Below are 26,159 nucleotides of genomic sequence, written 5' to 3'. Positions count from 1 at the left end.
CGAGAACCCCGCAGAGCGGGTTGTGATCTCCCAGCCTCCGTCAGTGATGCTGCGCGTCGTTTCTCCTGCTCCGTGCGTCGATTGTTCGGTCGCGTTTCCTGCAAGCATCGTTTTTCAGTTTCAGAGCCGGTGGTGCGACGTTTATTCAGCCACAGATCGGAGTCGCCTCTATCTTTTCCCGGCACAGCGCTCTGTGTGTGGATTTCCTTGTCTCTAGGCTGCCAGCTTCTCCTTTCAGGGTCCCAGGAACTGGATGGGCACCACAGGGCAGAGTAGGAGTTTCTCCAGAGACTCCAGGTGCTGGCAGAGAGAAGTCTTTGCTGTCCCTGAGACTTCAAACAACAGGAGGCAAGCTCTAAATCAAGCCCTTGGAGATTTCTTCTCAAGATGGAAGGCACACAAAGGGGCATATTTATACTCTGTTTGCGCCAGATTTGCGCCTTTTTTTAATGCAAATCCGTCGCAAAGCTAACTCCATATTTATACTTTGACGCTAGACCCGCCTATCATAAAAATTCTTGGAGTTTGCGTCATTTTTTAGCGTGGACACCTACCTTGTGTTAATGAGATGCAGGGTAGGCGTTTCCACACTAAAAATGACTCTAAGGCATTTGCGCCTTATTTAAACTCCCGTGCACGGGAGGGGGCTGGCCTTAAAAAATGACGCGCAGCCGCATTTGCGTAATTTTTTAACGCCTGGTCAGGCAGGCGTTAAGGGATCTGTAGGCTCGGAAGGAGACACCCCCAGGGACACCCCCTGCCACCCTCGCCCACCCCTGGAGGACACCCATGGATGGGGGGACCCATCTCAGGTAAGTACAGGTAAGTAGAGGTGTCCTTGCCAGACAGGGCATGAAAGAGCTGAAAGTTGATCATATATTAAAAACTCTTCTGGACAGGGACCCCCAAAATACGTTTGTCCAGGTGCCCCCAAAATCGTTAAGATGTCCATAGTTCGCTGCACGCACTTTGCTGGAAAGCCAAAGAAATTAACCTAATTTTTCAAAGTGCATGCATAAATAAATGCATGTTCTAGCTAGATAAGTGCGCTTCTAATCATCTATCTAAAAGTAAATAAAAAATGTGTGCAAAATGTTAAAGGCCACACACCTTTTACAAAAAAAAAGACAACTAACTTTAAAAACAGAGACAGAAGGAAACGTCTAGTTGAGTTTTATTTCTTGTTAATAGCAGAGCAGATCATTGCCTCTTTTATCCAATTGGTATGGAGACTGCTGTGAATGTTGAAATATGAGTTTGACTGTTATTTATTTTATGGGTTATGGCCCTGGATGGGTTCACAGAATCTATTTTCATAAATGCTACTGTTCCTGAAGTCCACGTAGGATGGAAAAAATCGTTTTTTGTTCCAGGTACAGGTTTTGGAAGGTAAGTGCTCAGTGCCCCTAGGAGTAATCTTCTGAATTACAAAAACGAGATGGTCTAGGGAAGAAAATTACAAACTGTATCACATACCAACCTTCTGCAAAAGAAAGCTTCTATTAACGTGTATCATGGTGTGGTGCCTGTCAGTCAATGTTTTATGTAAATTGTTGCTTCAAATGAAAATACATTTTGCTGCGGAATGTCTGGAACCTAAATAATTTCAGGCAACAGCTGGATGCCTGTCCAGATACGCCCCCTAACAAGCAGAAGCTTTGATACAAACTGAATTTGAGATTGGAAAATTGGAAAACAAATGGGCACTCGTTATGAGTGTTGTTAACAACTCAGTTCTAACTCAGTTTTTAACTCAGGTTTTAACTCAGTTCTGGACTCAAGCTGCTTAAACCATGTTTTAAAAAATACTTAATTATTTTTAGAATCCGAGCATACTATTCAATCAGGTTTTGAAAATTATATACAATATAAATTTTAAGCATTTTCTAGCATTTTCCAAAGTAGAGATCAGAGATAAAGACCTTAATCCTGTCTAGGGCTGTTAAGAGAAAAGTCTAGTCTACATAGTGGGATATTATGCTTTGAGACCACAATATCCCCCCTAAGTAGTGGGTTCTGTTCTTGGATGTTAGCATTCTATTCAATGTACTTACCAAACATACTTTACGGGTGACTCATGAACATATAAAAACAGGATTTTCCTATATATCAACAGCACTTGTCCTTGTTATTAATCACTGTAGTGCATTTAAACTGCAGCCCAGCTAGAGCACAGATGTGCTCCTAGCAGACGTACTTGTGTGTTATATATGTGGGTGTTGTAAATAGCCACTGCAGGACACATAAGACATTTAGGGCCATATTTATACCGCAGTTTTGCGTCAAAAAATTTAACGCGGGCTAACCCCATTCCAACGCGCTGGCTGGGCGTCATATTTATGGGATGACGCTAGCCGGGGCTGCTGCCTGGTGAGCGTAAAAACAATTGACGCGAACCGGGCAGCGCTGGCGTAGGGAATAATGGGGGTTGTGCGTCAAAAAATGGTGCAAGTCAGGTTAGAGTCAAAACTTTTAAAGCTAACCTGACTCGCGTCATTTTATGACGCACAACCACCATGGAAATGACTCCTGTCTTAGCAAAGACAGGAGTCATGCCCCACTGCCCAATGGCCATGCCCAGGGGACTTCTGTCCCCTGGGCATGGCCATTGGGCACAGTGGCATGTAGGGGGGCCCAAGTTAGGCCCCCCTATGCCATTTAAAAAAACATAAAAAAATACTTAACTCTACTTACCTGTACTTACCTGAAATGGGTCCCCCCATCCATGGGTGTCCTCCAGGGGTGGGCGAGGGTGGCAGGCGGTGTCCCTGGGGGCATGGGAGGGCCCCTCTGGGCTTCTTCCCAGCCCACAGATCCCTTAACGCCTGCCCTGACCAGGCGTTAAAAAATGACACAAATGCGGCTGCCTGTCATTTTTTAAGGCCAGCCCCCTCCCGTGTGTCATTTTTGCAAGGGAGTTTAAATAAGGCGCAAATGCCCTAGAGTCATTTTTAGCGTGGAAACGCCTACCCTGCATCTCATTAACGCAAGGTAGGTGTCCACGTTAAAAAATTATGCAAACTCCAAGAATTTTGACGCTGGACGGGTCTAGCGTCAAAGTATAAATATGGAGTTAGCTTTGCGTCGGATTTGCGTAAAAAAAACGACGCAAATCCGGCGCAAACAGAGTATAAATATGCCCCTTAACTTTCATGCCACAGTGCATTTTCTGTACCACAGAAAATAGTCTTTCAGGACTGTTAAATAGATCAATATGGTGAAACCAAATTTACCATTATCATTTTAGCTCTAGAGCACATGACCTGTGGCACTGATTAGCAGTATCAAAGGGCAAAGAATCCTAATTCCAGGGGCAACAGGCTCTGCAAAAGGTGACAAATCTGGGATGACCACGAGGAAAAAGCTAGCTTGTCACACACATTCTTACAGTAGGGAACTTCAGTGATCAGGATAAGAACCTGACAATGGTGGGAAGTGACAACTAAACACTGGTGTTAAATAGAATAGTTCACATTGGGGAGAGCTCAGGCCCCAGGGCTCTTCATGTAGAATCCTTTTCATACACCAGTATCACGTCTAATGTTCATGCTAGTGGTATGTTCCTCCGTAAAAGGAAGCCAAATTGGGAAAAGTAAGCTTGCTCCAGATACCTTTTGCTGACTAATCTGATTTCCTAATGCAAACACATCAGCATGTTTGTAGAAATAACAAGTCTCCAGTGTTTTTTAGAGGGCAAATTACATTGTTAGGAAGGCTTCTTCTCATGATGGAGCACTTCACATAATATGTCAATAAAGAAATATATTTATGTCTATTAGGGATTCATTTACTTAAAAGTGGTGCAGCGCAGCACCGAAACTGGCAGCGCCGCGCTGCATCACTTCAGAAATGCAGGGATGTGCTGTATTTAAAACAATACATACGGTGAACCCCTATGTTTTCTCTAGTGCTGGCGCTAAAATTAGCTGCTTAGCGCCATAGCACAAGGGTGCCTGTGTTGCAGGCAATGATTGTTATGTGAAGGAGGGACACCTTCCTGCACATAAACAATCATTAATGGTGTTTTGTTCTTTCTATTTGTAGAAAAGGCCAAAACAAGGAGAAACAAAAATATTTCTCCTTGTAGCACCATTCTAAGACCACCGCTAGGGTGTTTTTGGCACTGCCTCAGGTTTACGAATCCTCATAATTCTGGGGCAGCATCAAAATACAATGGGTGTTGTAGTGGATATTTACAAGGTGGTGTTAAGCCACATAAAGTCGCTTAATGCCACCATGAAAATATGGAAAATGGCATAGTGCCACGGAGCATCAATAAAAGTGATGTTCCAATGACGCTAGGGCCTCCTAAAGTCCCACAGTCTTGTGCATTCTCCCATTGAAAGTAATATTCTTTTATTCTGGTTTCAGAAGTTTCTTTAGTCTCAGTTGTTTTGTTCAAGTGTATGCAGTACAGTCATTCTTCTTTCCACTAGGCCGTCATTAAGAGCAATGCAGAAAATGGGGAGTATTTTCCCACCTCTAAAGGTAGCACTTCTCTGGGTACCATAACTTTGAGGGGTGGAGAAATTAAAGCCCTATATGACCTTGACCACGAGGCTCCTCTAGGAAATGAGGAATTACTGGTAAATCTGTAATTCTGCATATAATTCCCCTGCTACAACCTGACATTTTTTTGGACTTTCACATAGCAGCCAAAATATGTATGTAAAAGTAAGGAGATCCACAGTGGTCTCATGGATCTCACGATTCTGATGGGGTTGGAAATTGTGGTTACCTGTTCAGACTGAAACACCTCCATAATTAAAATGCATATCCTTGACTGGAAGAGTTAACAACACTCAACAACACTCTGTTAACAAAAGTTAACAACTCTGGTTCAGAGCACATCAGCCTTCCTTTGAGTCCAAAAAGAGCAAACAGATGTTAACCCACATAGCAGAGGTTAACTATCTTGCAGCCGGCAGTACTAAGGGCAGCTTTATCACTTCCATCTTTTAGCTTGGAGACCCAAAGGGAGACTTCTCCTTTTCGTTCTAAGGTCCTTCCCAAATAGCCAGGCTCCAGTCATAGTTGGGGAGAACCAGGTTTGCCCCTGTCAGGTGGAAGGAGTACTCATCTAAATAGGGCAGTGGCTAAGAAACTGAAGACAGGCCTGCCTGGCGGCAGCTGGATTCTGCTGTCTTGAAACAGGAGCTCCTGGGTACATTTTGCACTGAAACAAAGAGGAAGTTCCACAATAAGGTGTGTGGGACTGTGATAATATAGGATTAGGTGGTAGAAATGATCTAATTGCCAGCTAGTACACAGGCAAGATCCGACTGGCCTATAGGGAAATCAGACAGTGCCCGATGGGACTGGGTCTGACAGGTCTGTGTATGGGACAGTTTTTTGGTTGATCAGTGTTTACTATTGATTTTCCTTATACTAAAGTAAACATTGCTTGCAGCAAGCTCAGATCCATAAAGTCTTCCGTGCCTTGCAAAACACATCTTTAAGAGTTCAAAACTGCCCTGATTTGCAAACATGGGCCACTTTTTGAGGCATTTCACTTACTAGTGGGAGCCACTTTTATTTTAGTGTCCAGGCCTATTAGCAGCCCAGTCCAACACCCTGCAAAGGATATATATGGCTTCTCAACTCCCACCTTCTCAAAACGTACCTAGGCCTGGAAAGACTGCATCTGTAGAAGAAGACTCTGCAGGATGAAGACAACTGACTACTACTGGAACAAGAGGACTCACTTAAGGTCTTAAAGACTCCTGAATACTGCTGACACCCAGGGACTAGAACTGCTCTCCTTGGGTCTAGTGGTTGCAGTCTGCCAACACAAACTGGCTTTTACAACCAGACAGTGTAGAAAAGGGCTCTGTGCAGGTACGCCGCGTCTTGCCACAATGCCATCTGGATTGAGCATTTGTGCGTGTGCCAGCTGAAGCATGGCAAGCAAGCCAGGAGATGTAGTCTTTCGATCGGATTGCCAATACCATTACCACTTTTGGCAGCATTTCCAGCAACCCCACAGACAAAACTGCTCTCTGCTGATGAAGAGCTAAATCCAGAAACACGAATTTGTACTGCCTTTACCATGATGCAATGGGGCTGAGTGCATGCTGGAGTATGAGACAGGGTGCTCCCATCTGATTGCTATTACCATTTAGTTCATTCATGCTTGGTGAGCGTACAGGTAAACTCCACTGTGCCAGCATTTGCTGGAATTATTTTTTGCCAAACTCTGTGCTCCAAGCGGAGGATGGCGTGCCAAAACTCTGCAAACTCTGCTGGCAGAGCAGAGTTGCCTGCCCACGACCACTCCTAACATAGATTAATAATACCAGTTCCACACAAGGTCAAGTAATGTAATTGCTGCACACTACCCAACAGCTTTCACTTCTCAACATACCCAAAGTTCCAGCTCTTCATTTTCCCATCAGCTAGCGCATCCTTTCTAATGTTTTCACCAGTGCCATCGTTGCTCATTACCCATCAGTGTCCACTCCACGTTGCCTCACAAGTGTGGCATGTGAAGTTTTTATGGGCTTCAAACAAGGCAATAATAACATAACAAAAACTATTTTATAAAAGCTTTCTCATTTTTTGGCTCTGAAAACAACATAGGCAGATATTATTTTAGGGTGTCTACAGTGTGCTTCTATTTTAGACGTCCTGAATGTACAGCATGTAGCAACTTGTTGTGAGATGTTGCCAAAAGCTTTATCTCACATTTGGTAAATACATTCCAAGGAATGCCTGTGCCCAATGTGCAATATTAGTAGGCGTGTCTGTAGGTGATTCCTTACAAGTTTCTTCTTGCCCCAACCAACAGGCAGTTATTGCATGCAAAGATCCTTTGACTGTTAACGGTCTGTGCGACTAAATCAGAAGTTTAGCTTGTTGAATAATGCACATTCGCTCTGCACAAATATCACCCAAGGGAATTTGTGTTGGGAATATTTGCAATATTGAGCTTTTACAGCTTGGAATGTTTGAAATTGGAGAAACCTTTGTTTTGTGTATGTTATATCACATTTTGAAGGAGGTTATCACAGATGAGGGGGTAATACAGCAGCAGGTAGATACCCCACCATGTGACGTCTTTAATAAATATCTGCAACAGCACCCCTGATATAACAGACTATTCCTAATAAGCCCCCTTATGTCTGTGCATATGTTTTGTTGCAAAGTTTCCCTCTGTTAGGAGCTCTGCACTAGTACTGACATGAACGTGGGTTGGGTGTAAGGTCCTCAGTTACTCGTGCCTGACTAACAAAATCATGGAAATGTATTGCAACCGGGAATTTATACAGGTCAGTATTAAGAGCCCACCAGTGGCTAAAACGAATCCCAATACTGGGAAGAAATTACCTGAATAGAAAATCAATAATAACAAAAGCTTCTTTACGAATGTTGTAGGAAGTTGGCTCTGTATATACTATCTCAAAGTGAGAGATAGTGTGCACAGAGTTCAGGGGTTCCCCTTAGAAGCTGATAGTGGCAATAATAGATCACACTAATGCTCTATTTGTGGTAGAGTGGTCGAGGAGTTAGGCTTATCAGAGGGTAGTGTTAAGCATTTGTTGTACACACACAGGCAATAAATGGGAACACACACTCAAAGACTTAACTCCAGGCCAATAGGTTTTTATATAGAAAACTTTTCTTAATTTATTTTAGAACCACAAGATTCAGAATTCAAGTAAGTACATAAATTGTAAGGTACTTGGCATAGGTAAGTATAGAACTTTGAATGAAAACCGTAAGGTACACAGTTTTGGCAAAAATGGCAATAAGCTATTTCAAAAGTGGACACTGCAAAAATCAACAGTTCCTGGGGGAGGTAAGTACAACTTAGTTTAGCAGGTAAGTAAAGCACTTACAAGTTCAGTCTCCTGGGCACAGGCAGTCCACTGTTGGGGGTTCAAGTCAACCCCAAACACCCAGCACCAGCAACACAGGGTAGGTCAGGTGCAGAGGTCAAAGTAGAGCCCAAATAACATAGGCGCCTATGGAGATAAGGGGGGCTCGGGTTCCAGTCTGGTAGCAGGTAAGTACCTGCGTCCTCGGGGAGCAGACCAGGGGGGTTTTGTAGAGCACTGGAGGGGTCACAAACAGGCACACAAAATACACCCTCAGCGGCACAGGGGCAGCCGGGTGCAGTGTGCAAAGTAGGTGTCGGGTTTTGCGTTGGGACCGGGGGTCACTCTGGCGATGCAGGCAGGGCACAGGAGGGCTTCTCAGGCCAGCCACTGACTGGGCAAAGATGATGGCTGCCTGCTGGTCACTCCTGCACTGGTAGTTGGTTCCTCTCGGGCCTGGGGGCTGAGGGTGGAGTGTTTCTTCCAGGCATCGGGTTCTTTGTTACTGGGCAGTCACGGTCAAGGGGGATCTTCTGGATTCTCTATGCAGGCATCACCGTGGGGGTGCAGGGAGGTCATCTCAGGGTGGCCACAGGAGGAAATGCCTCAGGTTGTCAGGCACGCGACCTCGGGTAGGTGCACGGCGGACTACCAGGAGATTAGAATGAACTATCCTTTGGTATGAGGTTTACGCGTCACTATGATGCCCTGTCTCCACATGGGATGGGCGACCTACAACTTTACTGACTGTGACGACTGGTCCACGGACTGTAAGTGACCTTCCAGCATTTACCGTTTTGTTGTTTGTTTTTTAAGGAGAAGTTACAATTTACGGTCCTGATGAAGCGCCATTGGATAAATTTTTGACCGTATAGGCGCGAAACATGTCGACCCTCCAGTGTTAGGAGTGAATACATTTCCTCCTTTCCGTTTTTTAGTAGTACAGGGGACATCACTTCCCCCAAGTACTCCTGCATTTATTTTTAATCTTGGCCTGACCCTTACTTTGAGCATTAAATTGAGGCATTAGGTGCTCAGAGCCAATTTTAACATACCCTTCACTCTCCTTTCCTCCCTTGTCAGCACGTACTGCAGACTCGATTGGATCTGCGATACAACTTTCGGTTTAGGGCCACCACCACTTGTGTGGTGGCCCGTCAGATGTTGCAGTGCCAGTTTGACGAGGAGTTAGCCCGATGATGATGCTTAGCATCCTATTGTGATGCTTGAGGGCACTCCTACAATATCACTTTCAATCTCTCTTTCGTCCTCATTGACAGTTTTTTCTGGAACAGTGTACTCATTTCTATTATAGGTTCATGCTCAGGGAGAACGTACACTGGACCATTAACCTCCCAGTCCCTCTCTTTTTGGTAGTACACCCTCCTTGTGCCTCCTTTCTTTGGGTAGGGGGTCCATCCCTAATTCTATTGGGCTAAATCCTCCAAAGCAAGATGGAGGATTTTCTAAAAAGGGATCACATCCACTCTGGTCACCTTAGGGGGTGGACCTGGCTGAGGGGGTGACTCCTCCTTGTTTTTCTCATAATCTTCCCAGACCTGCCACCAAAAGTCGGGGCTGTGTCCGGGGGGGCAGGCATTTCCACTAGCTGGAGTGCCTTGGGGCATTGTAACACGAAGCCTGAGCCTTTGAGGCTCACTGCTAGGTGTTACAGTTCCTGCAGGGGGGAGGTGTGAAGCACCTCCACCGAGTGCCGGCTTTGTTTCTGGCCTCAGAGAGCACAAAGGCTTTCACCCCAGGGGGTCAGAAACTCGTCTCTCAGTGGCAGGCTGGCACAGACCAGTCTGTCCTGCACTGAAGGATTGGGTAAAATAAAGGGGGCATCTCTAAGATGCCCTCTATGTGCATTGTTTAACAAATCCAGCACTGACAACAGTGTGGGTTTAATATTCTGAGAAGTTTGGTACCAAACGTCCCAGTATTTAGTATATGGAACTGTGGAGTTCATTTTGACAAACTCCCAGACCATATACTTAATATAGCCACACTGAAATAACAATGTCTAAGAATGGACTTAGACACGGTAGGGGCATATTGCTCATGCAGCTATGCCCTCACCTGTGGTATAGTGCACCCTGCCTTAGGGCTTTAAGGCCTGGTAGAGGGGTGAATTACCTATGCCACAGGCAGTATTTTGTGTGCATGGCATGTCGACTTTGCATTTTTCTCCCCATCAACACACATAATCTGCAATGGCAGTGTGCATGTGTTAGGTGAGGGGTCCCTCAGGGTGGAACAACACATGCTGCAGCCCTTAGGGACCTTCCCTGGTCATAGGGCCCTTGATACCACTGGTACCTTTCACAAGGGACTTATCTGTGTGCCAATTGTGGAACAATGGTACATTTTTAGTGAAAGAACAATGGTGCTGGGGCCTGGTTAGCAGGGTCCCAGCACACTCTCAGTCAAGTCAGCATCAATATCAGGCACAAAGTGGGGGGTAACTGCAACAAGGAGCCATTTTCCTACAAAGGTCAAGAACCAGCTCTGGTTAAAGAAAAGCTTGGGACAGGCTAGCTTTTGGCTACTTTCACATTTGTTTTTTCATGTGAAAAGCTGCCCACTGCTGATTTCAGGTTGGTTACAGGTTGCCCCTTTCACAAGTAGGGGCTCAGCTTGGCTCCTAAGCAGGACTGTAACTTGGTCAGTGAGATTGGGGGGGTGAGCTTCAGACTTTCTGACAATCAGGCTGGCTTATAATGTTTAAATACATTGAATGACAAGCTGGGTGCTTTACAGAGGACCTATGGGGCAGTGGAAAGGGAGAGGGAGAGAAATGCTGATTGGTAGGAGAACTAAGAGAGAAAACACAATGGGGCATATTTACAAGCCACTTGCTCCTCCTTTTGTCGGCCTAGCATCATTTTTTTTATGCTAAGGAGGCGTTAAGGAGGACCCCACTGTGCGTAATATTTAAAAAGTGGCACAATGCATGCATTACACCAATTTGTAACCCCATGCGCCACATTATACCTGCACCACGTATAATGTATGCAAGGGGGGCATTCCCACATAGTGAGGGCCAAAAAATATGGCACAGTGAAATTTACAAGATTTCACTGTGACATTTTTTCCATCATTTTTAATGTCTGGTCAGTGCAGGCATTAAAGTGACTGTCCCATGATAACCTATGGGCCTCCCTGTGCTTTGCTGCACTAATCCAGCAAAATTGTGACACTACTGTGCTAACGTATAATAAATATAGTGCTACCATGGTGACATTAGGGGGGCAGGATGATGCATGAAAAGTGGCACATCATAGCTGATGCGACACTTTCTTGTAAATATGCCCCAATATTTTGTAATATAACCTACATTTTCGAAGACTTTCAAAACAGAGCGGGAGAGAGTGTGTGCGCATTTTTGGCTGTGTGCATGTAAAAAATTCCAGGTGAAACCCGACACAACAACTCACCATACCCCACTGAGAGCACCTGTACCCAACTATTTATCAGAATATATATTTATTGGGGGAGGGGGGTAACAGCTTGTTCGGAGGTCAAGAGCTGAACAGATATATTTTCAGCAGAATAGGGACGATAGAGAGAATCAGAAGAAAACAGATGTTTGTCTATTATCGTATCTTTGTTTAACAGTTGTAAATGAAAGCATCCTTTTTACACAAACCATACGTGTTGTTACATTTAAACTGCTCAATTATATCTCCTAGGATTGCCGCCTATTTGCAGGGGAATACCGGTTCACAGCCTCACATCCGTCATTTTCATGTCTCACACGACTTCTACCCGTACTAGGGCCCATATTTATACTTTTTGACGCTAAACTGCGCTAACGCAGTTTAGCGTCAAAAAATTTTGCGCCGTCTAACGCCATTCTGAAGCGCCATGCGGGCGCCGTATTTATGGAATGGCGTTAGCCGGCGCAAGCAGACCGGCGCTGCCTGGTGTGCGTGGAAAAAAACCACGTAGACCAGGCAGCGCCGGCGTTGGGCAAAAATGACGTTAGGGCGTCTTAAAATGGGGCAAGTCAGGTTGAGGCAAAATAATCGTCTTAACCCGACTTGCGCCATTTTTTAACGACGCCCATCCCCCATCAACATGACTCCTATCATTGTAAAGATAGGAGTCATGCCCCCTTGCCCAATGGCCATGCCCAGGGGACTTCTGTCCCCTGGGCATGGTCATTGGGCATAGTGGCATGTAGGGGGGCACAAATCAGGCCCCCCTATGCCAAAAAAAATTATTAAAAAAAAAAAAAAATACTTACCTGAACTTACCTGAATGTCCCTGGGGTGGGTCCCTCCAGCCTTGGGTGTCCTCCTGGGGTGGGCAAGGGTGGCAGGGGGGGTCCCTGGGGGCAGGGGAGGGCACTCTGGGCTCATTTTGAGCCCACTTGTCCCTTAACGCCATGCCTGACCCAGGCGTTAAAAAGCGGCGCAAATGCGCCGTTTTTAGCCACACCCACTCCCGGGCGTCTCTTTTGCCCGGGAGTATAAATACCACGTAAAGGCCTGGGAGTCATTTTTTAGACGGGAACGCCTCCCTTGCATATCATTAACGCAAGGAAGGGGTTCACGCTAAAAAATGACGCACATTCCGGGAACTTTGGCGCTATACGCCTCTAACGCCATAGTATAAATATGGCGTTAGTTGGCGTTAGTTTAGCGTCGAATTTGCGTCGAAAAAAACGACGCAAATTCGGCGCAAACGGAGTATAAATACGGCCCTAGATTTGCTGCCACTCTTCTGACGCTGCCTCTCGCCCTGTTTGTCCCTTTACTTCATTCTCTCTCGCCCTTGCCAACGCCACATGAAACTACCAGCAAGCAACTCTGTCAAGCCCGGCGACCCAATTAAAGAGGCAGCCTTGGCCACGAAGCAGCACTCCTGCTGCAGCCAAATCCGGCTCGGTGCCAGACTGGAAAATTATTATTATCTTTTTTTTCATGACAGGGTTCTTAGCACAAGAAACATTGCAATTACGGCATTATTGGGATGATCATTTAATTTAATTGGGTTATCACGCGAGAGATGAAAGCAACTCACATACAAGCCGATGCACAAGCTACTTTGAACCGTACGGCAGATTAACTCTTAGAAATATGCAAGAAATTTAGTCTAATTGTATGCACAGAAAACTCTAACAAAAATTGCAGTTGGACGCAAATGTAGGTGGAAATATTACGTTATTGGGTATGCAACAAGAGGCTGAGGTCTAATCCTGGCTTCCCCTCCAAAGAAAATTGGGCGATTCTAAACTAATCCCTGTACTTACCTGTGCATCAGTTGCCTTGCTTGCAAAATTTGGGAAGAGCTTGGAAGCAGCTAAACACGAGCATTATGGGCTAAATTATATCAACTGCATGTGTTTTTCTTAAGTGAAAACACAGGCCAAAGGTTGACAAGCGCTTGCCTCTGACCATTCTTACACCCCTTTCAGCCGATCAATCAGTTTTGTTGTCGGTGTTCTGAGCAACTTGATAATGTAAATGAGCCTTCTCTTTGCAAGAGATAGGTCCATTCATATTAAAGAGGCACCGACCGTGTCTATAGCGTGCAAAAAACGAAAATACTCAATACTTTTACTGCAATACTGTGCAACACTAAAACATGAATTACAGTTTCAATTATTGTTATAATACTTTTTTTATTTATGAGCCCTTTTCAAAGTAAACAAAAAGGGTTTAGGTTTGACAAGAAAAAGCTAATCTTCCCTGTGTAGTTGGTCAAAACATGTTTCCTTCTTTTCTGTTACAGTTCGAAAGTACATTGCTTTCCATGTCACTTCCTGGAGATATTATCTGCATAACATGCACAACATTCCTTACTGTTATTTGGATCCATACCGAAAAGGGCCCTACAGCCAAACAGTAGGGATCAGAGAGCTGTAGATTCTGGTGTTTTCTTTGCTGCAGGTCAGGGTGCATCCAACACGCGGAGAGAGCGTCAAAATGCAGTTGCCTGTCTAGTTACAAACGGTAACAACAGGGCACCTGTGACTTCCACCTGCTCCCTACAAGCAGCTGGAAAGCAGGTGGGCCCTTTAAGTTCGGAACCTCACTAAACTGCAGAGGTGTCATTATGTAGACCTAAACCTACCACAACTCTTCAGGCGAGGTTTAGAGTGTAGAGTCCTAGGGTACAAGCAATGCAAGGGCTTCAAAACAAGTTTTACTTGTCTTGCTTCGTTTTCTCTAAAAGTAAGCCTCTTTGAAAAGTTGTTATGCCCACCAATATCTGGCACAGGTTGTAACAAATGCATGCAAGTGTCTGCAGATGAGAGGTTGTGGTCCTCAATAAAGAGGTTCTATTTAAAATGAAGTTGTGAACAAGCATACTAATGGGTCATGTCTAGTGCAGTTCATTTTATCCATCATCGCCATCCTGATCATTGACAAAATAATGACAGGAGCCAACTGATATTATGTTGTGTGATCTCTTTCAATGCCCAGTACATGCACTGAATTGCTGTAATTGTTCGTTTTACTGTAGTATTATAGTTTTCAGACTGGGCCATGAGTGGTTGTGATATGCCCAAATCCGATATGTTGAGCTGTTGACCTAAAACAGGTCAAAGCAGTTCGGGCCGGACTGTTCCCATGAGGAACAGGGTCAAGACTGATTTGCATATGGCTGGGTCCAAACTGGGGTGGCATGGTGAGCAAAAGAACAATGGATTAAACCCAGATCTGTGACTGGGGGTGAGTGTTTGCATTGTCAGCACTCCGTCCATCATCCTTTTGTGTTGCTAAAGTTGCCCTAAGTGGGAAGGGTATGCCCAGACGTGGGTCCCTTGCTCACTGTGCCACTGTAATCAAGCTAACCTGGCTGATGAGGGGTGAAACCCCTAAACCGGTCCCAGGATGTTCGTTTCTGATCCAGGGAGGACCTGGCCTGGCAGTTCGGGCTGGACGGTTCCCATGAGGAACAGGGTCAAGACTGATTTGCATATGGCTGGGTCCAAACTGGGGTGGCATGGTGAGCAAAAGAACAATGGATTAAACCCAGATCTGTGACTGGGGGTGAGTGTTTGCATTGTCAGCACTCCGTCCATCATCCTTTTGTGTTGCTAAAGTTGACCTAAAATACAGCATTGTCTTGTGATTGAGAAATGTATACTGTCTATTTGTCTCTTTCCGAATGCGCATGTGCTTGAATCAGTGTCCATGTGAGTTTTTCTGCCTCTCTCTCAGTCTACTAGTAAATGCTTGTATATTAGTGTCTGTTTGTGTGACCGTATTTATCTGTATGTGCCTGGTTGTGAATTTGTGTGTGGTGAAGTAGCAATACCAATTTGAGCTTATTGGTAATTGAGAAGACTCAACAATATGTGCAGTACTGGAGCATGGTGGAATCTTACAATATTTGAATTCGTGAACCATTCAGTAAATGAGAAATGTGTGTTTCTTGTGGGATTGAGGACACTACACAGTATGGTGGTCATTATGACATTGGCGGTGAGAGATAAAGTTTAGAAATACCGCCAACAGGCCGGCTGTAATTACAGCCAAATTATAACCATGGCGGTGAGAACTCCCATAGACAGCCAATGTACCACACCATCCCCCAGGGCGTTAACATCACTCACCACGGCGGTAGCCATCAACAGCCAGGCGGAAGACAAGGTACCGCCCACCATATCATGACCTTGCAGTCGCCACGATTTCCAAGGTGGAACCAATGCCATCAAAAGCCTGGCGGAAACTCTGCACAGAAGACCAAAGACTCACCATCAGAGACACAGAGAAGAGCAACGCTGCCATGGAACCGGAACTGAAAGTCTTCCCGATGTTTTTCTATGCCGTGCTCCACCTGGATCACCAACGCCGACGAAGACGATGACGGTGAGTACAGCCACCTAGCACACAAGGGAGGGAGGGAGGAAAATGAGAATGATACACACATGCACAACACACACCAGACACACACAACCAGCTGCAGAAGTAAACCAATGTCACACGACACATGGCATAATAATACAAGGACTAGAGTTCGGAAGTACTGAAAAGGTATTAGCAAGGCAAAAGCCACAACATGAACCAGATATGTACAATTGTCCACAAAGGGCCAATGCCCAGTCCAAAGTACTAACGGCTAACATGGCCACAGGGCACAGTCCAAGGCCCAACTCGTTTCCTGACGACATCCTCACAGAACTGTGAAGGGGCATCATTATTGAAGTGGGCATGCACCTTAGGGGGAAGAGGGATGGGGGCACCTCATCCGAAGTCGGGAACTCTCCCACTGGTTCTGGAGGGGGCTCCATATCCAATTCCCTAGGCTGGGGAGAGCAAGGTCACAGTCTCTCTGGTGGGGGACTCGCCCACTGGTTCTGGAGGGGGCTCCATGCCAATTTCTCTTTGCTGGGGAGTGCAAGGTCACAGTCTCTGAGGTGGGGGACTCGCCTAATGCTTCTGGAGGTGGCTCCATGCCCATTTCTCTTTGCTGGGGAGTGCAAGGTCACAGTCTCTGAGGTGGGGGACTCGCCCACTGGTTCTGGAGTGGGCTCCATGCCAATTTCTCTTTGCTGGGGAGTGCAAGGTCACAGTCTCTGAGGTGGGGGACTCGCCTAATGCTTCTGGAGGGGGCTCCATGCCCATTTCTATTTGCTGGGGATTGCAAGGTCACAGTCCTTGAGGTGGGGAACTCGCCCACTGCTTCTGGAGGGGGCTCCATGCCCATTTCTCATTGCCGGGAAGTGGAAGGTCACCGTCTCTGAGGTAGGAGACTCGTCCACTGCTTCTGGAGGGGGCTCCTTGTACAGCAGTCCCTGGAGGGTGGCCTACATGTCCGCTGCTGTAGGTGAGGGCTTCACTGTCTCAGCTGGAGGTGAGGGCTTCGTGACCACTGGTGGTGGTTATACTCTGCCAGCCTCTGCTTGAGGTGAGGGCTGCTATGTCTCAGCTGTGGAAGGTGCCGCCTGGGCAGCCTCCGTTGGAGGCAAGGGTTGCTGTGTCTTAGCTATGGAAGGTTCCTCCTGGGCAGCCTCTGTTGTAGGCGAGGGCTGCTGTGTCTCAGCTGTGGAAGGTGCCTCATGGGCAGCCTCTGTTGGATGTGAAGGCTGCTGTGTCGCAGCTGGAGGTGAGGGCTTCTTCACTTTCATGGCAGAAGGTGAGGACTTCTTCCCTGTCCTGGCTGTTGGAGTGGGATCCTTCCCCTTCCTGGCTGGTGGAGTGTGATCCTTCTCCTTCCTGGCTGGTGGAGTGGGATCCTTCCCCTTCCTGGCTGGTGGAGTGGGATCCTTCCCTGTCTTGCCTCCACGACTAGGAGGTGCCTCCTCTGTCCCCGTGAACTGTTTGGCTGAAGTGCTGGGTTGGGTCATTGGGACCCTGCTCTTACAGGGAGGACAGGGGGTGGGGGAGGGGCGAGGTCAAGTTGGGCAAGGAAAGGTTTCTTAGGGACGGTGGGGTGAGGGAGGAGGGATGGGAGTGGAGGTTGAGGGAGTGGTTGTTGGAGGAGTATGCCTGCGGGACTTAGGTGCAGTTGCATGGGGAGTGTGCTGATGTGAGGGGGATGGCTGTTGGGTGTCTGAGTGCCTGTGTTTGTGTCTTTTAGGAGGGGGACAGCCAGGGTGGGAGAGGACACAGGGGATGCGTAGACGGATGTTGTGGAGGTGTCTGCAGGTGAGGTATGTGTGCTGCTTGGTGTGGTGATGCTGGTGCTGGATGTTGAAGCAGTGCATGCAGGAGTGAGGGTGGACATGACTATGAGGGAGGTGGAGGTGGAGGAGGAGGAGGAGGGGGAGACAGTGGAAGCAGTGGATGCGGTTGTGTGTGCAACTGTCTTGTGTTTGCGTGAGTGTTTGTGGGCTGAAGTGTGGTGCCTGTGTTTAACTGTGGGTGCCACTCTTGGGTGTTGTCTTGTGTGCATGCTCATCTGTATGTGTGAATCATATGGGTTGGGGTTGAGGAGACTGGGACTGGGAAGTGGTAGTTGGAGGGGGGACGGTAGGAACAGAGAAAATGGCTGCCACCAGAGGGGAGGCCAGAGCTGAATTTATCTATGTTGGGCCGCCAATCCACTGTGGATGCCCTTCAGGAATGCATTGCATTGCTGCATCTGGGATGCCAGCCCCTGGAGGGCATTCAAAATGGTTGACTGCCCTACAGAGATGGATCAAGAGGTCAATAGCCTCCTCACTCAGGGCAGCAGGGCTCACTGGGGCAGGGCCTAAGGTGCCTGGGGCGAAGGAGATGCCCACCCTCTTGGGCGAGCGGGCACGGGCAACTTGCTGAGGGGCTACTGGGAGGGCGATGCTGGTACGGGGTGGCAGCTGTACCTGCAGCTGGGGTGGTCACAGAAGAGGCCGCCACTACCTGGGAGCTTCCATCGGAGGAGGTATCTGAGTCAGTGTTGTCACCTCCTGTCCCCGCCGTGGTGCTCCCCTCGCCCCCCATCCCACTGGTTCCATCGGAGTGGGTGGACTCTGCCTCCTGGGTCCTGTGGGATGCAGCTCCCTCTGTCAGCAGTGCCCCTGCTCCTCCGCCTGATTATGCTAATGCACACATGGACAGGATGACAGAAGGAAAAAGGGAGGAGAGAGAGAAAGGGAACACTGGGTTATTTACTGCACCAACACCACAGTTGGCATACACAGCACCGTCACACACAGGGATCAGGATTGAGCACTATGCATTGCACTGCCATTGATTTGGCTAGATGCCACAGCAAGATGAGGGCCAAAGACAGACAACTGCAATCCCCATGGGACCCACAAAGCCCTGACTGACATGGAATGCTATGTGATCTGCATTTGCCATACACCATTACCCTTGAGCTGGATCACGCTGCACTGTCTGGTCTGGCATTAAGGGGCACCCACTAACTCACACGCAGCACCCGGATCCCATGCCACCTACCAATTATTGTAGTAATGGCCACTGTCCCTGCTGTGATGCCCTCAAGCGCCCATCCAGCTCTGGGTAGGCCACCACCAGTATGCAGGCCATCAGGGGCGTCAGGTCCTGAGAGGGACCCCTTCCTCATTGGGAGGCCATCCCCAGCTGGGCCTCCGCGGTCTTCAGTGTCCAGCGGCTCAGGTCCTCCCACCGTTTCCTGCAGTGGGTGCTCCGCTTGCTGTAGACCCCCCAGGTCCGCACATCCTTGGCAATGGCATGCCACAATCCCTTCTTTTGATGGGCGCTGACATACAACCTAGCCTGTCACACATATGGCCCACCAATCCTGTTTCCATCATCCTTGGCACAAAAATCGTCCGGCACCCACCATGTACACTACCACCAGAAATCCCCCCCAATGTCATGATGCTTGCACACACATCCCCATGCATCCTTCCCACATGCATCGTGCCCCGCATGTACTCACCTGTTGGTCTGGAAGCCCATACAGAAGTCCATACTGGGGTAGGACCCCATCCACCAGTCACCCTTTCCCTGGTCACACAGGCCATGGTAGGTTCCAGACACAGGTCACAGCAGCACATGCAGTGTAGGTGTTCTCCTTTGGAAAGTCAGACATTAAGTGAGGTTATAGACAGAAACTGGCCGTTACATCCACGGCAGTGTACACCGTCACCGCCGACGCTGATCCCCATTGGCCACTGTACTCCATAGAGTGCCATATTAGCCAATGAGGAATTGCACAGCAGTGCAAGACCGCCTTCCGCCACGACGCCCAACATCAGCGGACTTACCTCACTTCCACCTGTCCCATGATACAGGACAGGAGGTCACCATGTCATGGTGGTAGACAACGATCAGATAAACCATAACTGCGTCATTGCCTAAAATAGCACATACATTGCCATTCCCACTGTCCCATCACATTGATGCTGTATGGACAATGAGGTGGTGGTTCCATTGTTCAAATTGTGACAGCCTACTCACTCTTGTGTCCCTTAGATACCTACTGCTGTGGATGAATAGGAGGAGGAGACTAACCCCAGTGTACAGACCCCTTGTGGGCTTGGCTATGTTGGAGGACAGGCACATTATACTCACCTATAGACTGGACAGGGCCACAATCACAGAGGTGTGTGCCGAAATAGAACCTGACCTGATATCCGTCATCCCACTTAGATTCCCCCTCTTGTGCAAGTGCTATCTGTTCTCCATTTCCTGTCAACTGATTCTTTCCAAGTGACAGTGGGCTTGGCAGCAGGATTGTCACAGCCAGTGTTCTGAATTGTGCTGGTAAGGGTTTTGTCCGCCCTGGTAAAGCACATGTGTAGCTACATTGTTTTCTCCCAGGTGGAAGATTTGGCCACTGTTAAGGCAGGATTCTATACAATGGGGCATATCCCCAATGTTATTGGGGTGATTGACTGTACACATATTGCTTTAGTCCCCCCCACTGCCAGGATGAACAGGTGTTCAGGAATCAGAAGAGTTTCCACTCAATGAATGTGAAAATGGTGTGCCTGGTGGACTAGTACATCTCCCACGTCACTGCCAAGTATCCTGAGTCGGTTCATGATGCCTTTGTCCTGAGGAATAGCCACATCCCAAATGTGATGGCACAACTACAGAGGCACAGGGTGTGGCTAATAGGTGAGCCAGAGTCCCCACCCAGTTATGTCAGTGTATGCCTTCAGGTGTTATTCCCATAGGATTGTGTAAGGCTAAAGTTTGTCCCTCAATATTTGCAGGTGACTCTGGCCACCCACACCTATCGTGGCTCCTGGCCCCTGTGAGGAATGCCAGGACAGGGGCTGAGAACCATTGTAATGAGGCACATTGGCAAACCAGAAGAATAATTGCAAGGACCTTCGGCCTCCTGAAGGCCAGGTTCTGGTGCCTCCATCTGACAGGTGGATCCCTGTGCTACTCACCCGGGAAGGTCTGCCTGATAGTAGTGGCATGCTGCATGTTGCACAACCTGGCCCTCAGATGGCATGTGCCTTTTCTGAAGGAGGAGACTGGAGATGCCCCGTGGCATCAGTGGACCCTGAGGACAGTGAGGATGAGGAGGCAGAGGATGAGGATGTGGACAACTGAACATCATTTATACGTCAATACTTCCAATGATACACAAGTGAGACAGTGGAATTGATCATTGCTCTGAATATTGATTTCATCTGTGTGACTGGGGCATGATGTCATTCGCTTCCTTTGCATCTAAACTTACAGTCACCTATGGCTTCTCATTTAACAAATGTTGGTGATATGACAACAGTGTCTTGATGTGATTACTACAGACAGTTACAGGTCATTAATTGTATGCTATCACAGTGTCAATATCATTTGCACCAGATGTGACTGTTCCCCTAAATGCACATTTTCTGCACATAAAATACTATCAGTCAAGTTGTGCTCAAGGTTCTTTATTGTGGTGCTATAAAATTGCGGGTAAAGTGCAATGGAATGGGGTGATGGTGGAGGAAATTCCAGGGTATTGTTCCGGTCTGTGTGTAGCACAGGTGCAGTATCCAAGGGTCCAATGCAAGGGGATCAAAGGCAGTTCAAAGTGGACAAGGTGACAGGGTGGGACACAAGGGGGACAATCAGGAAAGTCTCATTTCCTGGCAGTGGTCTTGGTCTTGGCAAATGTCTCTGGCTTCTGTCTGGGTCACAGTGAACATTTGTGGGTGGTTCACCTTCTGCAGGGGGAGGGGTGTTGGTGACCTGTGGCTGGGCTTCCTGCCCACTAGCTGCAGTGGAGGTGGTGGGCTGGTCAATAGACTGGGTAGTGGTAGGGGCCCGCTGGTGTGCTGTCGATTCCCTCATGATGTTGGCCATGTCTGCCAACAACCCTGATATGGAGATCATGGTGGTGTTGAGGGCCTGCAAGTCCTCCCTGATCTTCTGATGGTGTTCCTCCTGCAGCCGCTTCTTCTCCTGCATTGTTGTCAAGGATCTGGCCCATCATGTCCTGGGATTGTTGTAGGCACCCAGTCTCTTGGTGAGTGCCTCTTGGAGAGTTGGTTCCCATGATGAACCTATATAAGTGAAGTGGAACACCATATAATTTTGTAACTGTTCTGGGAGCGAACGTAAGATGAATTAAAATTATATTTGTCATCGGAACTGTTTGGAAGAGGATTTCTACATACAAAGTCAACAATTTATGTTGTATATTAGTGTTTTTTAGATCTTCAACGTAGGCTGTTATGATTGAATGTATTTGATAACTTTAGTTATCGTGTTGGGCTTCAGTGGGGGTTTAGCTCTCACATAGCAGCTTCGGTATAAGAAAATCAGATTTAATGGTGGGCTATAGAGCGCCAGTTACCCTATATTACCCCCGATAGATAGAATTGTATTATGCTTCATGCCTGTGACATATTGTACATCCCTATCTTCCCCTCTATCATTGCTGTTCCCCTGCCACCTTGGTTTGTGTATGTTGATGTTTTGTGGGATTGTTAGTTCCCCTATGTTGTGCATGCTTTAGTGATGGGTGTCCATGCAGGGCTGGGAGGGCTGTCCATGCATTGGTATAGCATGCAGGGCTGGGCATTGGGGTTAGTCATATGTGTAGGTGGAGTGGAGTGATGGGAGTGAGGGTGAGGGGGTGTGATAGCATGCAGGTATGGGGGTTAATAAGTAATATATTTTGACTCACCAGTGTCCAGTCCATCTGCAACTCCAGTGAGTCCCTCAGGATGCAGTAATGCCAAGACTTTCTCCCCCCCATGCTGTGAGCTTTGGGGGAGGAGGTAGCGGTCCACCGCCAGTCTTCTGTATGGTGAGCTGGTGCCTTGCTGCTATGGAATGCACCTTCCCCCGTGGGTCATTCCACCTCTTCCTGATGTCGTCCCTTGTTCTTGGATGCTGTCCCCTCCGTTCACCCTGTCCAGGATTCACTGCCATAGCTCCATCTTCCTTGCAATGGATATTTCTGTACCTGTGCTCCAAACAGCTGTGGCTCAACCCTGACTATTTCGTCTACCATGACCCTCAACTCTTCATCTGTAAAACGGGGGTGTCTTTGTGGGGACATGGGTGTTGTGTGGTGTGTGTAAGTGTGTGGGTGTTGGGTACTGTGGTTGGGTATGCGTAGTGGGGTGCGTGAGGGATGTATGTGGTGTGTGTGTCTAGTTGTTGCAGTGGTCTTGGTGTCAGTCTGGTGGCAATGATTTGTATTTGTAAAGAGTTGTGTGTGATGTGGGTGTGTGTTTTATAGTGCTGTGGATGGGTGGGTGTGGTGTGTGTATGAGTGTCAGGTGTGTGTTTTTGTTATTGGCCAATGCTGTGCAGTTTAGTATTTGGGTGGCCATTCTGAGTGCGCCAATGTGTACTGCCAATGGTTTACCGCTGTTGAATGTCCCCCGTGGTGACTTATGTGTCATGATGTAGTGGGCGTTGTTTTGTTGGCGTAATGGTATGGGTGATGGTACCTTCACTTTAGCACTGGCCTTTGGGCTGGCCGATCTGTGTATGTGGCAGTATTCTGTCGGATTGTTTTGTGTGTTTCATAATATGGAGATATGGAGAAAGGATATCCGCCACCGCTGCGGTATGTTGGCGGCCGTCACTGTGGCTGTAAGCAGCACTTACCATCAATGTCATAATGAGGGTCAATGTGCTTACAGCAGCACCGTTACAATCAAATAATGTGTGATGAGTGTGACATTGATGAATATTGAGGGCCACTGGGAATGATTTCGGTAAGTTACTGGAGGAATGATGAGTTTTGGGTTCTGACACATGCGCTTCTGAGTACTCTGGAATATTACAGCTGTATATAGTGTCCGCTGTAGAAATCAATGAAGAATACACAAAAGTGATGGGTGGAATGCTTGCATTAATCTCGGCCACTGGTAATTACTCAGGCCACATGCCAATCCATCATTATTTTGCACACTGTGTCAGTTAGGACCCAACTATGTGCAAATCAGTCTTGACCCTACTCCAATCAGAAGAGTCCAGCCCAAAATGCCAAGCCAGGTCCTCCTGAACAAGAATACAAGCAACCTAGGTCTAGTTGTGCCCTGGTTACAGGCTCATCAGCCAGGTACAGTATGGCCACATATTAATCCATTGATATTTTGTACACCATGTCACCTCATTTTGCAGCCCTGAGTAATTACCAGTGGCTGAAATAAGTTCAAGAATTCCACACATCACTTTTTGTATACTGTTGGAATCTAGCACTCCTGCATACCAGTTTCAAATATTATGCAACTATACAGGTGCAATACATTAAGAACTTATTTCACAACCAGTCCCATTGTCTTTAAATCCTACTCATGTTAGAACCATGTTATTGAGTCATTATGTCTAAAAGTATATCATGTTAGGGGCAGAGCCAGGAGAGAATTAGGATGGATACGTCTGTCTGGTACGGAGCTTTTGATCCTTCTTTCACTGTCTCAGTCCTACTCGTACCCAGTGAATAAGAAGACTGTCAGAAATATGTTAAAACAAAGTGGAACATGTGGTGAGCAATGTGGAAGAGAAATAATGTGAGAAAGCTGATACCCTTACAGATAGGGAATACACTTCCACAAGATTGGGAAATGTAGATTGGGTGCCCAGAAAAACCTGGAAACCTAGCTTGATTGAGCAGTGGTTTGGGGAATCCAGGAAAGACAAGTTTATGCCATGCATCTGTCACTGAGAAGGTATTCCCACTTCCAAATGGAGGGCAAGGTTACAGGATCTGGCTGGTTTAGTATGGGCCCTTTTTCAGGATTGAGAGCGGAATTAGACGAGAAGACGCTACTATGGGGGAAGTATCTGCAAAGGCTAGTGTATTTTTCCATTCATTTGTAAGCCTCGTCCCTACCACAGATTGAATGCCGCACCCAGAGGGGAGTGAAAGATACTCCAGGCTCCTAAGACACCTAATGTGAGAGATTGCAAGATAAGCAAGCAGACAAGGCAGGAGAGTGAGGGTTTTTTCAAATCCTTGTCATGCAGACAACAGGCTCCTCTTAGGGAAAAGGAAGAAGGGATGGTAGTGGAGGGGCTAGTCACATTGAACGTTACCCTCAAAAAGCTCAAGAGCAAATAGAAATCAAAGTGTTGGGGAAATTGAACTAAAGAAAATGGAGACATGGCTGCTATAACAGTAGGCAGAACTGCAACCCCAAACAAATGAAACATGGAGACAAGTGCTCACAGTGGTCAATTTTTGTAAAGCGCAACTACTTACCCATGAGGGTCTCAAGGTGCTGGTGGTGGGTCTGAGCCTCACTCAAAGAGCCATGTTTTGAGGTTCTTCCTGAAGATGGTGAGAGATGGGCTTTGTCTGAGGTGCGTGGGCAGGTTGTTCCAGCTCTTAGCTGTGAGGTATGCAAAGGATCTTCCTCCCGCGGATGCATGAGACGGTAGCTAGCGCCTGTTGGGTGGAGCGGAGGGGTGTGCCGGGGTTATGGAAGGAGATGCGATGACTCAGGTAGGCCGGTCCGATGTCGTGCAGGGCGTCGTAGGTATGGGTGAGTAGTTTGAAGTTAATTTGCTTCTCTACTGGGAGCCAATGGAGGGTCCTCAGGTTTTGGGAGATGTGTTCTTGGTGGGGAAGGTTCAGGACGAGTCTTGCACCAGAATTTTGGATGAGTTGTAGTTTCATGATGTTCCTTGCTGTGGTTTCATTAATCACTCTTGTTGCCAGTGAACAACTGTTGCTATACTGCTTCTGGATGCAAAGATCCAGAGACCTGAGAATGCTTACAGAACAGCTAACGTGAGCACCTTGAGATTTCTGCCATACAGAAAAAGTTTAACCTTACTGAAATTTTACAAGGGAAATTTGAGATTCACTTGAGAGCTTCGATGCAATCAGGGTCAGTGGTATTGAAAAGGGCTCCTCTAAGACCACAGAGTGGAACTAAACATTTAGATCATGTGAAGGGACATCAGTAATCAAGCCTGCGAATCCAGACAACAGGTACAGCATACTAAGAATAGCATCCCTGAAAAGGCAGCTCTAAGTTTCCTATATAGACAGGTCTTTATGTTCAATGGCAACAGTAACAAATTTGTGGCACAACCAAAAGCACTTTTGGGCTCCAGTATTTGCATTTCTTGTAAAATGATCTCTCAGTAAAAACAAGTGAACATTTTATAAGTAAGTTTAACTTTTGACTGACGTTAGGCACCTTGAAGTGGTATTTCCCCAAACATTTTTGCATTCGCCCCTCCTGCTTTGCTGAATTTGTTTTCGTTGGGTTTAGGACACTGTGCGCTTTACCACTGCTACTCAGTGCTGAAGTGCTTGTACTCTCTCCCCAAAACAAGGTATAATTGGCCTACACCTGATTGACACATTTCATTTACTTATAAATCCCTAATATATGCTCCCACGTGTACACAGGGCCTGTAATTAAATGTTAATAATGGGCCTGAAGCACTCATTGTGCCGCCATTAAAATAGCACTTTGAAACATGTCTCAGGCCTACCATTGCAGCCTGTAATGCAGTTTTAAATTGTCATTTCCACCTGCCAAAATAAACT

The 26,159-nt window shown here is 47.1% G+C and overlaps 1 protein-coding gene across 1 annotated transcript in view; it reads right to left on the bottom strand.

The window, feature by feature from the left end:
• Positions 1–26,159, bottom strand: part of ST8SIA2 (ST8 alpha-N-acetyl-neuraminide alpha-2,8-sialyltransferase 2) — a 355,862-nt gene that overhangs the window by 30,729 nt on the left and 298,974 nt on the right. The gene's annotated exons all lie outside the window — the stretch shown is intronic.

Source organism: Pleurodeles waltl, chromosome 3_1 (assembly GCF_031143425.1).
Source record: "Pleurodeles waltl isolate 20211129_DDA chromosome 3_1, aPleWal1.hap1.20221129, whole genome shotgun sequence".
Lineage (NCBI taxonomy): Eukaryota > Metazoa > Chordata > Amphibia > Caudata > Salamandridae > Pleurodeles > Pleurodeles waltl.
This window is presented reverse-complemented; position numbering and strand designations above follow the sequence as displayed.